This window comes from Triticum aestivum, chromosome 7D (genome assembly GCF_018294505.1).
Source record: "Triticum aestivum cultivar Chinese Spring chromosome 7D, IWGSC CS RefSeq v2.1, whole genome shotgun sequence".
In the NCBI taxonomy this organism is placed as follows: domain Eukaryota; kingdom Viridiplantae; phylum Streptophyta; class Magnoliopsida; order Poales; family Poaceae; genus Triticum; species Triticum aestivum.
Window position 1 is genome coordinate 209,752,049 of NC_057814.1, and position 15,132 is coordinate 209,767,180.

Sequence of the window (15,132 nt, forward strand, 5' to 3'; positions counted from 1 at the left end):
ATGTACCCTCGAAACCTGCCTAATCCCTCGTATCTGCTGCCAATCATGTCTGCCATCTAAGGATCCTATGTACATACACAATTCACACAAGAAAAATCTAACCTACATACACAGACCGAATCATGTGACCACACAAATTTTTGTTGTTCAAAAATTCGCGTCAACTTTAATTATTTTGGTTATTACCGAAACCAAACCAAAATTAAATGGTTATTACCAAAGTATAAAAACCATATAAACCAAAAACCGTATAAATTGAACCGAATCAAACCGAAAAAACCGAATGCATAGCCTGACCGCCGCCAGAATGAGCCACGGACGCGCCGCCGTCGCCGCTCCCATACCAAAGCTGGACTAATCTTGTCGATGACAACGGGGAAGTCTTCGTTCACGTGCCCCTAAGGACCAGCGTCCCGGAGCCGCAGTTGTTGTCGTTGAATTCTTGAATAGATGTGAAGAACCTCACACCAAATCTCGTCGTTGCGTACGCACGACAAGAAACTCTAACCTCATCGCTCTGAGAAGCTGGCAAGAATCTACGCCGAAGCTTCGTCTAATTCGTCCCGATAAACGAACTTGAGAAGGATTGAAACTCGAAAGACTAACTCAAAGAAGAAGCATCACCATCCGCTCGAGCGCCGCCTAAAACTCTACCTATCTAAGTCGTGGCACTAGGAATATTCTCTCCGCCATCGACCGACAGAGTGGCAGGTGGAGGGGAGACGAATCCACGGTTCGCCGGCGGAGACCAAGGCGAGGAATGCTCTCCCTAGTCGTCTTGCGATAGGGGAAAGAAAAAGCTATAGGCGCGTCTCAAGTTATCCGTTGTGAAAACCGGCCATTTGACGCGTGCCACACGGACCTGAGAGCCGAGAACTCTCGTTTCGAATGCTCACAAAAGTAGAAGGGTGTAAAACTGACACACTTTTCCTAAATGAAGTATAACAAATGAAATTATACTAAAGGGATGCTTAATGTCACAACGGTCAAATTAGGGGGGAAACTAAAATTCACTCTTAATTTAGTGTGAAAATACATGTGAACACCTTTTGAATTCTTTCACGGATAAGATCAGCACCGAAGATCATATCTCACCAAAGCTGTTGCTCACATGCTCCTGGGTGATCTTCTGTAGCCGGCTCAACATCATGGCGAAGGAGGTATACACTGGCAGGTTCAGTCGGTAAATGTAGGTGGACGATGAAGGGAGATGCTCTGAGGTCTTCGATGATGCTTTAGATATGACTAGACCACTACCTAGGTCTAGCCCGCGGAAACCGTCAAATGGCAAATATTCGACAGAGGTTCAGAAGAAGAGCAATCGTCTCTGCTCTTCAACCATCATGCTCTTCACGGCCTGTGAGATAAAGATAGGAGGTGGCTATTACTAGTTGCAAAGAACATAATATGCAGATTTAAGAGTAAGTGAAATCTTGCCTTATCTGAGAAAAAACATATCCAGGAAAAACTAAGTTTCTTATTGGGAAGTGTATCCGAACAAAAATAAAGTAGTTGCTCATTTTAAAATTTTGGGAGCGGCTAGGCGCTAGCGGCTTGAAAATTAGCAAAGAGTCAGTCGATTACGCCCCTATTATCTCAACGTTGGTTAAAGATTCAACAGACAGTACTTCATCTTCAACCTTGAACCGGTACGCAATGTTTCTCTTCTTCCTCTTACCGTCGCCGATCCATCTCAGGCCTAATTGCATGCCTCCTCCAGCGGTGCTCCAGGGATTGCTTGGCTGGCCCACCCTCCCCTCGAACTCCTCCCACTGTCGGGCTTGCCACAACCCTCGGTCGTCCCGCTAATCTTGCGAACCACCTAAAATTTCCAGGCGAACCCGCAACCGCGCCCCTAAGATACACACTGAGGCTGTTGCTTCCCCGAAGAACCTGTATCCCCCAGACCCTTAAGATAGGCACCGAGGTTGCTGCTTCCTTAACAAACCTGCACCCCCGATACCCCCTAATGTAGACAAGATGAAACCTGTCCCTGGTGGTCTCGATGCTTCGCATGCCTCCTGCTTCCTTCCCAACAGAAATGGAATGACCCAAATTTCGTTTTCACGTGACTATGTCCAGATAAACTATTAAAATTTATTACAACTTGGTATGATGTAAAAAAGAACTATTCTCATGCGACCTAGAAATATGAGGATTTCAATTAGTATAAAATTTGCACTAGAACATGGTAGTAAAATCTAGAGCAACGAATAAACTGAGATTGGAGATATCATATACCTCCCAGAACCAGTTGATCTGATCATCTTGTTGGGTGTACCCCCCCATCATATCTGGTAAATTCTTTCCATTCCTGCACATCAATGTTGCCGATGCGCCCGCCCAGCATACTGTCAAGATCTTCCAAATGCAAGCTCAGGAAGAAATGTTTCCGCAATTCCGGCTTTACGAGCATGTAGGAAAATCCCTTAGCAAAATGAGTTAGTTGATCTTTGGTGCTGGCCATGAAGAGACTTTGGATCAGCAGATCGATGTACTGGCCTCTGTTTTTGCTATCGACAACGATATCTCTCCCTCCCGGAAGGAGCTCAATGACCTCCCCTGAGCCAAATACCCCAACTTCCCTCGCAAATGTGAGACCCAGCGCGTCTGAATCGACGAGATCAGGATCCATCTCTAGGATTTTCTTGCAGCTTGCATGCGCACTTGGGTCTGCGTTTGCAACGTCGTCCAGGGTGAGAGGCCTCCCGGCTAGCTGAAAGAAGAGGGTCCGGTCAAACCGAACCCCCACTGGGACGTTGTGCATCAGGGCCAGTCCGATCATCCGTCCCGCAAAATCGTAGTACTTCAGCTGCAGTGGATCCACTCTAGATGCTGCTTCCAGCCGAAATGAACGATTGAATACATTAGTCATGAAAAATGGCATTTGATTTGATGTGAACATGATTTTGAATGTACTATTTTCTAGATAATGAAGGAAGTAAAGAAAATTAAACAGGATGTTGTCACCTCGATTCAGGAAGAACCTTCGCCGCTCACGCGGACAGGACGAGAAGAGGCCATGCCGCGGGTCGAACAGCGCATGGCACACCAGGGAGATCCACTCCCTTGCTACCCCCTCGCCAATGGCCTCCTCGTCCTGGAACTCGACGAACAGGCGCCATGGAGCACGTGGCTCGCCGCCTCGGAGACATATCTGAAGGAGTCGGGCAGCAGCTGCGACCAATCAATGAGCATCTCAAGCGCATGAGGCTCATCGTCAAACAGCATGAGCGCTGACGACGTTGCGTCCATTTCCGGTAGCATCGCTCTGGCGAAATGCATCCGCACGTCGGTCGAACCCGAGGAGGTCCTTGTGCTTGACGACAATCCGGCCGATGTCCATGCACCGGCTCCTGTCGGCGCTGGTACCGAGCACGAGCGCATTCAGGCACGCCGCGTGCGCCGTGCAGGTGGCCCGGATGGCGCCGGCCAAGTGGCGGTCCGTCACGGACCACATATCTAGTTGGCCTAGCACCACCCAGATGTCGTCAACCGTATCCCGCTGGTGCTGCTCCTAGGTCACCAAACCCGGCAAGATGTTGTGAGTCGCGTCCTGCTGGTGTTGCTCCTTGGTCGCCAAACTTGACCTCCGCTCGCTCGACGGCGAGGCTCCCTCCAACCTCCTCATGAATGCATCGACCGAAATCAGCAGGGACATCACCGTCCGGGACAGCACCGCTCCCACAGGACCGTCCGTGCGCTGTGCGTAAACCTCTCGGCGCCGGAAGTAGCACATCAGTGCAAAGAATACTCTGAACACAAATAGCTTATCATCCGGGGCCGCCCACCCTGCTGCCATGTAGCGAATGATCACGCCCGTCGCGTCTTTGGCAATTGGTATTAACTACTTGATCAACCACTCTTGAGGCATCTTCGGCATGCGTAGCGACGGCGTCCGCTCGAACAAAGAGAGCACTGCCACCAGCCTGTGCCTACACTTCTCGTAGAGCAGGTTGCTTCTGCCTTTGCCGGAGGCGGCGGGTATCAACCGACATAACTCCAACAAGAGTGGGAGAAAGCACACCTCAAGGCGAGGGAGTATGCCGCTTATCTCCGGATACAGGAGGCAGATGATCACCGAATTGGCTCTTAAGTAATGCAGCATAGAGCCGGTGGAGTAGAGGCGGACCAGAACCCCGATGACACCGCTGCGCAGGAGGACGTCGAGGTACTCCACGGCCGTCCCTGCTTGTCTCTCGTTGGTGGCTTTGGCGCCGGCAAGGAACTTCTTGACGAGCAGGACGATGTCCCTGGTGTAAAGCATCTTGGTGACATGCTCAAAGTCGGTGCACGGTGAGCAGTTGGGGACACCGAGATGTTGTGCCAGTGGATCAATTTGGACTTTGCCGTCGTGTATGAACCTCTTGAACAACTCGGCAGTTTCGTTAGAGACACCCATGTCGGTTGTGGCCGCCGCGGCAATCTGAGATGCGCGGCTCCATGCGTCGGGATATCGGGTTAAGTGCAAAGTGGCGTCGCGCGGAAGGTCCAGCTCGCCGATTTTCGCCTCGAGGTGGAGGTTCCGACACTCGTGCACGGCGTGGAGGTCACTTCTCCTCCTGGGTCCCACGTCCACGAAGCGACCAAGCACCTCGCCTAAAAGTGTCCTGTGGACCCGCCACGACCACGGTCGTCTTGCCGTCGATGCTCTGTACCGTGAGCCGAGGTAATAGCACCCCAGGTACCCTAACTTGCACAGAATGTGATGATTTAGTCCCAAACTTGCAAAACTTCATTCCACCATACCCCAACTTGCACGCACTTTTGCAGAAAACCTCCTACCGTTTTCTTTAATCAACCCGCACTCACCTCCCACTGACTGCAAAAGCATAAATAACCTAGTGTAAAGTGGAGTACATCCAAGATTCCAAGTTTGCTTGGAACTACGAATGTTCATGTATTTCATATTCAGAACGACATGTAGTTGCTACTGTTCCAAAATAAAATGTGTAGTTTCTACTAAAAACCACATGATAAAACTGTTCAGACTGTAACAGAACATGTATCAGTGCACAACACCATTTTCTTTCAGTCTTTCAGGAGAAGAGAGGTTGCACCCATGAACATCTTTACTGCAGCACAATTTCGCGGCAGAACATACATGATTTCAAGTTCTCAAAGGAGAAAAGAATTAACATTGCTCGATCAAACCAACATACAAATTAATGGGGAGAAAAAAGAATCACGGAAGCAGCATGAATCCTTGGCCGCTACCTGCAAGAACTGCTCTCCTAATCAGCCATTAGCCATTTTTTCTTGCATCGGCGGCGTCAGTTCCTCCAGAACGGCACATTGACGTCGCATGGCCTGGACACCACCTTGGCGCTGGCGGCGAGCCTGTCCACCGTCATGGCGCACCGAACCGTCACCGGCACGGCCCACGTCCTCACGCCGCCGAGCTGCAGCCGCACGGGCACCGTGATGTCCACGTCAAACGGCACCGATCGGAGCCGCTCTGCCGCGGCCATCTGCCCGCGCTCGCGCTCCGAGAACCGTATCCCGGTGCCCTTCGCCTTCGCCACGAACACCGTGATGTTGCACGGCGCCTGGTAGAAGGCCGGCCACGCGCCGTCCGCCAGGCTCACGCCCTCGTACGACACGGCGACGCGGCTCCCGGCGCCGTCGTAGTGCACGCCGACCTTGCCGTTGGCGCTGTTGTCGGCGCGGACGGTCGCGGCGAACCCCGGCGAGAGCGGGCCGGGGGCCGAGGCGTTGCTGACGCCGGCGCGGCCCGACACTGCGAGGGACACGACCGAGTACGCCGGCTGCCTAGGCTTGAAGGCGAGGTAGACGACCCCGACGGCGGCGGCGAGGAGGACGGCGAGGGAGAGGACCACGACGGCGAGGTAGAGGCGCGGAGGCAGGAGCAGTCAGCGCGGCGGGTGTAGTGCTGGAAGAGGCGCGCGTTCTCCGGCGGCGGCACGCGGAAGACCTTGTCTTTGGGCACCTGCACCACGTACGTGCCGGGCTGCGGCGCCGGCGGCTTCTGCTGGTGTTGGGGCGGCGGCGGGACGGGCTTCTCGAAGTGGACTGCAGAGCGGGCTGGGGTGCCAGAATGTTTTGCGCGCATTGGTACTTCCCAACCGAATAGTACTTCTTTAGCACGGAGTACGTCCCATAGCTTTGGAGTCAATAGATGATCTCTTGTTTTTGTACCATGGGACAGCACGCACTACGGCTCCTGTTCACCAGTGCACGTACCCAAACTTGAAGAGAGACCAGCAGCCTCCACACTGGCTGGTTCCAACTCATGACACGGTCCTTCTCGTTGAAGCATCGAACGGCGCCTTCCATGCACATGAAGCTGAAGTCAACCGTGTACTCGAACCAAACTCTAAACCGGTGCCCTGTCACCTCCACGAGGAAAGGAATAGTGTGGCGGAACCATTGTCTGAAACAGTCAACAGCAAAGCAAGCAAATCAGCAATCATTAAGCAAAGTAAACGAATGTACAAATGTACTAAAACGGAGCACGCCACTCAGCACGTACCCGCCGAGTTCCTTCTTGTGTCTGCACTGCTGCACAGCTTCATAGAAGACTAATGACAACTCGTCGTCGCTCTCCTCATGTCCCATGCCAACATCGAACGGTGAAGATCCAAACTCAACGACCATCAGCATCTGGTGCAGTGGGTTGGCTGAAATTTTGTTCATTTAAATTGTCGTTAGTTTCCGAACCAAATTACTATTCAAGGATCTGCACATCCCAGTTACAATTTTTTTTTCTCATAGCCTGATAGGCACGCACCTGTGGAGCGACGGCATTCAAACAAACATTCTAGACCTTGACAGCCGGTGTCATGCCGAAAGCCACAGGGTTACACCTCCTCATCTTGTTCTGTGTGAACAAACCACCCGGGCCGCTACTATAACGATCGAACATGGGACTGGTTGAGTTGTTTGCTGAGCTCAGATCATGATAGGGAACACCTGGGAACAAAATTATGGGAGGTGAGTGCGGGTTGATTAAAGAAAACGGCGGGGGGGTTTTCTGCAAAAGTGCGTGCGCTGACCGGTCCAGCCACCTGGCTGCCAATTGTCGAGCTGTGATTGGCCTGGGACTAAATCATCACATGAGGTGCAAGTTGGGGTATGGTGAAGTAAAGTTTTGCAAGTTTGGGACTAAATCATCACATTCTGTGCAAGTTAGGGTACCTGGGTGCTATTACCTCCCGTGAGCCGGATGGCGTCAGATGAGGAGTTTGACTCTTGAGAGATAGCGACGATATCGGGATCCATGACACGCAAAGTTGTTTTTACCAGAGCCGACAGCTAGCTGTGATTGACCAACCAATAGAATCCTGCCAACTCAAAACCTGTCCTTTGTTGTATCTCTGTATTTCACCGTTTTCTTCATTGAAGCCACTGTATTTAAATAGCTGGAGCCCACCCACATGATTTCAGTCATGCCACTCGCTTTAATCATACGACTGGGACAGAGGCAAGTCTCCCATTTCACACACGTACAGGCATGCATTTAAAAGGATCAACCTCTCAATTAAAACTGGTTTGAAATCCTGCCAAAAAGTTGATACACATATCAATTTCTGTTTCGCATTTTAAACTTCCAGTTTTATTAACTTTGATACACATATCAATTTCTGTTTCAGTAAATTTAACAATGCTGATTTGAATTCTTTCTATCACATATTTCAATTATTTCAACAAACTAATTTCACTCATTTTAAAAAATAATTTCAATAGTTTCAGCAAAACTTATTATTTAAAAAATGAGTGTACTACAGAAACAACAACAAAAAAATCAATCTTTTTATATTTCAATCATGATTTCTGTTATACCAATTACACATATAAGAAAAAATTGACACAAACAATTTCAATTTATATTACCATAACTTGTTCAATACAAATCACACTGATATAACAAATTACACATATAAGAAATACCAATTTCATATATTTCAGACAAGTAATTTCATATATTTTCACAAATAAGTGAAACTGATTATTCAAATGGGTGACATAAACAATTTCAATTTCTTAGAAAAAAGGTGATTTTAGCTACTCCAAATTCATTTTTACTCAAAAAGAGTGAAATCCATTGTAGCAAATGTGACACAAACAATTTCAATTTATATCTCGACAACTTTTGCAATACATATCACACTGAAATAACAAAACACACACTTAGAAAATACCAATTTCAAATATTTCAGACAAGTAATTTCATAATTTTTTTAATTTTAATAAGCGAAATATTTCATACACATACCAGTTTCACTATTTTTTCACTTCTAAATGAACGAAGTATATTTCGGTTATTCGGGTATCTTATTGCACAAAAGAGTGAAACTCATTATTTCAAAGTACTGACATAAACCATTTAAAAAAAATGAACCCACAAGTTCTCATTCACATAATGAAGAAACAACAATTTCACAAAGAGAAACATGCATTCCAATTTCTGAAAAAAATGCATTTCAACAAAAAAAATACTTTCCAATTACAACTCTGTTTCACATCACGAATGTTAGTTTCACAAATCCGCATTTCACATCAGATATAGCAGTTTGACATATCTATTTCGATTTCGGTACAACAATATCACATATATCACACAATCTGCTATACATCTTCCCATCGATTTCAATTAGACACCTTCATTTCCATCAAATATAACAGTTCAATATATCACACAAGCAGGGGAGTTGTCCATCTAGTGAAGAAGCAAGGGGGGATCTCAAAACATGTACCATAAAACAAAAATCAGGAAGTAAACACAGAGATAAAGATATTAGGGGAGTTGTGCTTACTCGGGGGTGGAGGCATATGGTCGTGGGCTTCATGACTCACCAGATCCGGTGGCAGTCATTCTTGGATTCGCCGGATCCGGTGACGACCCTGCTCGTCGAACCGTCGTGCTAGGTGGCTGCTGTGGAGGAATAACGTCGGAGCAGGTCTCCCCAACGCCAGCGCCCACGGCAAGGCGGGGTCAGGAGGTTAGGACCGACGGACTTTGTCGGTCCTAGAGGAGAGGTGGCGGCGATATATGGATGTTAGATGGTACTAGGGTTGTTCGGGCAGGGAAGGCATCACTAGCAAATATATAATATGGGTACTGAGTGAGAAGACCACATGATTTATATCTGATGGCTCAAAATATAACTTGTTTATGTCCACACAACAAATAATGGCATGTCACCAAAATAGTAAAGTTATATGTAAACATCTGGATTCCATGTAACAATATATTCCAAAAACAACAATGCTAAATTGGCATAGAAACATATGTGCTTATATATACATATGATTTTTTTTTCAAATATGGCAATACCAAAATGTTTTGCATGACAATTTTTCTTTGTTCTCTTGTTTGTTGCTCCTCTTGCCTTGTTCATTTCTAGAACTTGCGAGAATGCGACAAATCGAGTTGGAGTTAATGCACTTCAATGCGACAACAACAAAGTAGAGTCTAGAGTGGCTAGTGTTCGAATGTGTGTGGAAGAGGGAGGGGTTGCTAGTGTTCAATAATAACATAGGCCCCCTCACGGGTGACAATGTTACGACTCAGGGGGGCCTCACCATATAGAAAGTCGGCCTAACAGGCCGACGTATGGCCATTAGGTTGGTATATGCCTTGGGTCGTCATCTTGGCATGTGGGCTCTCTAGAAGGAGGGGTCTGGAAGACTTGGCAATCACGACAAGGAAGATGGCTGACAGTGTGAAATACAGTCAGATCCCTCGGTAGGGGTCCAAGCACAGCTGGAAGTCTTAGATTGAAGGTCACACAAGGGGTTTATCCAGGTTTGGGCGTCAGAAGAGTAATACCCTACGTCCTGCTTGTTTGGTTATTCATGGTGGAAGGATACCTCGTGCGAGAAGATACCAATAGTGCAGGTGGGTCCTATACAAACTGTTTTTACCCCCTTTCCACGACGGAGGTTTAAACCGTCGCTTTCCCTGTGTGTGCGATAGGTGGGTCCATCCCACACGACCCAGAAATAATCGCCGGTAGTTCCTCCGGTCACCCACGCGGGGCAAAAAGAGCTCATGGCGATCGGATGAGCCATCACAAACAATTATACAGAGCAAATCATGTGAGATGTTCTTAGTAACCCACACAGTGAATCCCAAACAAACGTTTCCGTTCATGTGTACACCACACACAATTTTCTGCATCACATCATCTGTGATAGCATTGCCATGACAGACGATATTCATAATTTTATCGTTTGTGTTGTTGGATGCATCACACACGGTACCTAGAAGAAACTGTATGGCATAGGCTGTCCATCACACACAGTTTTTATGTGAAAACGTTTGTGCAAGGTGGCCTATGATGTGATAGGTGGGAACCCGATGAACGAGTTCACGCCTGAGGGTGGCCCGATCTTCACGTCGTAGGATCGAATCGGGCGCGATAACTAGCTGCAAGCAGCCGGGATAACTAGCTTTATACCTGCCAAGGTTGGATGCAACCCGTACATTGGGGATGGCTGACCGAAGCTACAAGAACTCCAATCTGCCGTCCGAACAATCACAGAACCACAAACGGGGACTAACCCACACAAAATGGCCGGAACCGTAGAGCACGAATTAGGGGGAACGAGAGGATCCTTCTCGCGAATTCGGATGAACTCGATGAGCAAAGGTTGCAAGGATGTCTCGGATCTCTCTAGCAGTCTTGCTGCATAAGCTTGTAGCTGAATGGCTTGACAAAAGGTTCTTTCTAGAGGATGGGGGAGGTGGGGTTTTATAGCAGGGACAACCCCCCTTAGCTAGGTGTGAAAATGGTTTCAAAAGTAAATAGGTTTGGATGGCTTCCTTGGGGGAATAAGCAGTCAACTTTGGGAGTTGTTGGAGAGCTCCTCGGAAATTCGTGAAGCCTAGACAGCCTGGACACCTTCCACGAGATCGGCTAGAACTTTTGACTCACAACTCCAAATGATGTGAGGTTTTTTTGCATTGGAGAGATACTTTGATGTAGCTTCTGGTGATGTACCCCTATGGCCCCGTCCCTCCACCACATGGGTGTGGCACAATAAAACATCAGAGGTAAAAACTAATAGCATCAGCTTCACTTGAAAGTTGTTATCTCCAAACTTGTTCCTCCAAACCAGTTGCTTCAAGAGCTCATAGGTTGTTGGATTTCTTCCATGTGATACCTAAGTTCAACCAACAACAATGGGGATGAAAGTGCAGCCATGTATTCAAGATTATAGTATGAACTTAGTTAGCATTCACTTGGGCATGTGTTTGCTTGATTCGGCTTAGTAATTATTTCCAACTAAATTTTGCACATTTCTGAGAAGTCGTGTATGATGTACCCATGTGCTCATCATCCTCCCTCCCTTGATGAAGAGTCGTCCTCGACTCTCGTTGATCTAAAAAAGATAAGTAGAAGGGAAGTAGATAATATTCATGCAAAGGAATAATGCAATCCTCATTTGTAGCTTTCACCTTAGAATTGTGTTGCATCTGATCATGCATTTGTTTATCACACTTGGAGTTTGTCCAGGGATGATTGGCGTTGTTTCAATGATTGAGATGTCCTCATCGCCCCCTCTCTTGAAAAAGAGTCGTCCTCAACTCTACCTGGTCATCACACAAAAGAAAGCAGGGCAATAGCAAACCATAATGCAAAGGTTTCATGATATAGAGATTTTTAGCTTTCAAGTTTGCTACCTTATTGGATGATGCCAACATGATATTTTGTTCGACTTAGGAGTTCCTTCTAGCAAACATTTCCATGGAGCACAAATTTATAACCAACCATGAGCATGTCCATATCATCCTCCCTCTCTTGGAGAAAAGTCGTCCTCGGTTTTACTCAGTCTACAAAATTATAGCACCAGGACACTAGAAAATAACTAGGGAAAGAAAAAAGTTGAACATTTTTGTGTGGATCTCAAGTTCCCCAAATACATTTTTTTTCCATCATGGTTGAACAAATTATATTGATGGATTGATGGTGCGCTGAAGGATGTGCCCAATAATTTTTCTCTTATTTCATTTCGCCATTGTTTCAATGGTTTATATGTGCATACCTCGGGGTGCATCAAAATGGAAGATCCTTTTTGTTTTACCTCATCGAGTACTTGAATGCCTTTCTGAAAATCAATCTTCACACACGCACCTTGTGTAGTGGTACTCCATGTCCTCCATATTTGTTCTTGGATCTCGATCTCCCATCATTGCAAGTGGGCTGATAGGTATGCCTTTTGCACCTGCACATATTTCAAAGACGGAGAATTTTGTGAAAGGTTAGTTATTGAATGTTCCTCTCTCTTTTCATTTGGTGGACTACTAATTCCCCATGGTGGTGGATCACTCATCTCGCTATTATCTTGTTGAAAAATATCAACCTCACAATTAGTGGACTCACACAACTCATTAATCCTCTCTCCGTAAATGTGTGGTATATCTAGGTGGGGATCTTGCATTTCTCTAATCTCATGATGAACAATCTAATCCTCACATTTTGTGGACTCACTCACCTCACTTTTCTTATCACACTCAATATATGGAATTGTGGAAAGTGGACACTCTTCCTCACATTTGGTGGAGTCACTCAACTCATTTTTCTTTTCACTCTGAAGTGTTGGGAGTTTTCAAAGTGGACACTCTTCCTCACTTTTGGCGGAGTCACTCAGCTTGCTTTTCTTATCACTCTCAAGTTGTGGGATTTTGGATTGTGAACTCTCTTCCTCATATGGAATTTGGGCACATGTTTCCTGGATGTTGGGACAATAGTGGTGGTCAAGATGGGAACATTAGGAATGAACTTCTCATGTAAACATGGGCTATGAATCACCGGAGTCGGTTCATCAACCACGGTCATGCTTTGCAGTGGGTCATCGCTGTGCCGATGGGTGCCATAACTTTGTTGTCTGCCATGATGTCCTTGCTATGATTCACGAGCAGCAACGACACGCCTAGGGGCAGAAGTAGCTTGCCCTCGAGCATGTCGTCCTTACCGCATTTCAGGAGCAACAACAGCACACCCACGAGCAGTAGCGACACCATGCCCTTGAGCATTTGTTCTTTGCTGCACTTCATGAGCACGAGGGTATTGTCGGTGTAGAACCCTATCACCACCTGCTGGAGGACGCTCGTGAAGCATCCACTCCATGGCTGAGAGTATGTTGTTCTTGAGTTCCTGCACATCAGAGCGGGTGGCCAAACAATTTTCTCCTCCATGATTCTTTCGACACGTACTTGGTGTAGATCCTGCCATGTTAGTGGTGCTACAAAAGTGGAATAGGATAATTTTTGTGGTATCACACAACCTCACCGCTTACTCACCAAAGTTCTTATGAGTTCACATCAAATTGTGCTTTTCCCGGATGTGTTAAAGCGGTTGAAAGACAAGGATCAAAGAACTAGCTTCGGTTTTCGGTGGAGGTCAATGGAGTAAAAAAAGGGGTTTGTGCTGAAATCAAGTTGATGCAAACCAAGAAAATATGGGGATAGATCTGCTGCACCTTTGCACCAAGATTGAAAAACACACAACACACAAGCTTCTGAAATTTTTCTACCAAGCTGAAACTTTTGGATCTTACACAACACTTTCTTTTTCTCTCTTGACTTTTTTTGCCACTCTTTTTCTTTCTTTCTTTAATTTTTTTGCCACCCTTTTTTCACTCTTTTTCCAAAGCACAACAACCAAACTAAAAACAATTACGAAGATGAACTTGGTGCAGATCTAAAAGATGAAGAACATGCAAGATATCCGACAACAACAAGATCTCAGTACCAACAAGGCTTGTATTTATTTTTGGTGGGGCTTTGGACTTCTAGAACAGAAAATATAGCATGAAAAACACTCGATCTAAAGGGATGATAGCAAGATAAACTTGGATAACAGATCCTACCGTGTCAACGAAAGCTCTGATGCCAGGATAGGTGGGAACCCGATGAACGAGTTCACGCCCGAGGGTGGCCCGATCTTCACGTCGTAGGATCGAATCGGGAGGGATAACTAGCTGCAAGCAGCCGGGATAACTAGCTTTATACCTACCAAGGTTGGATGCAACCCATACATTGGGGATGGCTGATCGAAGCTACAAGAACTCCAACCCGCTGTCCGAACAATCGTAGAACTACTGGGACTAACCCACACAAAACGGCTGGATCCGTAGAGCACGAATTAGGGGGAACCAGAGGCTCCTTCTTGCGAATCCGGATGAACTCACAAGAGCAAAGGTAGCAAGGATCTCTCGGATCTCTCTAGCAGTCTTGCTGCATAAGCTTGTAGCTGAACGGTTTGACAAAAGGTTCTTTCTAGAGGATGGGGGAGGTGGGGTTTTATAGCACGGACAACCCCCCTTAGCTAGGTGTGAAAATGGTTTCAAAAGTAAATAGGTTTGCATGGCTTCCTTGTGGGAATAAGTAGTCAACTTAGGGAGTTGTTCGAGAGCTTGATACGTTTCCAACGTATCTATAATTTCTTCTTGTTCCATGCTGCTATATTATCATTCTTGGATGTTTTACAATCATTTTATAGCAACTTTATATCATTTTTTGGGACTAACCTATTGACATAGTGCCCAGTGCCAGTTCCTGTTTTTTCCTTGTTTTTTACATTGCCGAAAATCAATACCAAACGGATTCCAAACGCAGCGAAACTTTTTGGAGATTTTTCTGGACCAGAAGGGACAAGTTGGGCAAAAGAAGTACCAGAGGGGTGCCCCGAGGGGGGCACAACCCACCTAGGCACGCCTGGGGGCTCAGGCGCGCCCTGGTGGGTTCTTCCCGCCTCGGTGGCCTCCCGCACCGCCTCTTTGCTCTATAAATACGCCGAATATCCAAAAACCCTAGGGGAGTTGACGAAACACAATTCCAGCCGCCGCAAGTTCCAGAACCACCAGATCCAATCTAGACACCATCACGGAGGGGTTCATCATCCTCATTAGTGCCTCTTCGATGATGCGTGAGTAGTTCATTGTAGACCTACGGTTCCATAGTTAGTAGCTAGATGGCTTCCTCTCTCTCTCTTTTGATTCTCAATACAATGGTCTCTTGGAGATCTATTTGATGTAACTCTTTTTGCGGTGTGTTTATTGGGATCCGATGAACTTTGAGTTTATGATCAGATCTATTTTATCCGTGAAATTTATTTGAGTTTTGATCTCTTGTATGCATGATTACTTTTAGCCTCGTATTTC

At 46.6% G+C, this 15,132-nt stretch overlaps 1 pseudogene; it reads right to left on the reverse strand.

Annotated features, from left to right (window-relative positions):
* Positions 1 to 388: 388 nt before the first annotated feature.
* On the reverse strand, positions 389 to 9,018 carry LOC123169762 (uncharacterized; annotated as a pseudogene).
* Positions 9,019 to 15,132: the final 6,114 nt, after the last annotated feature.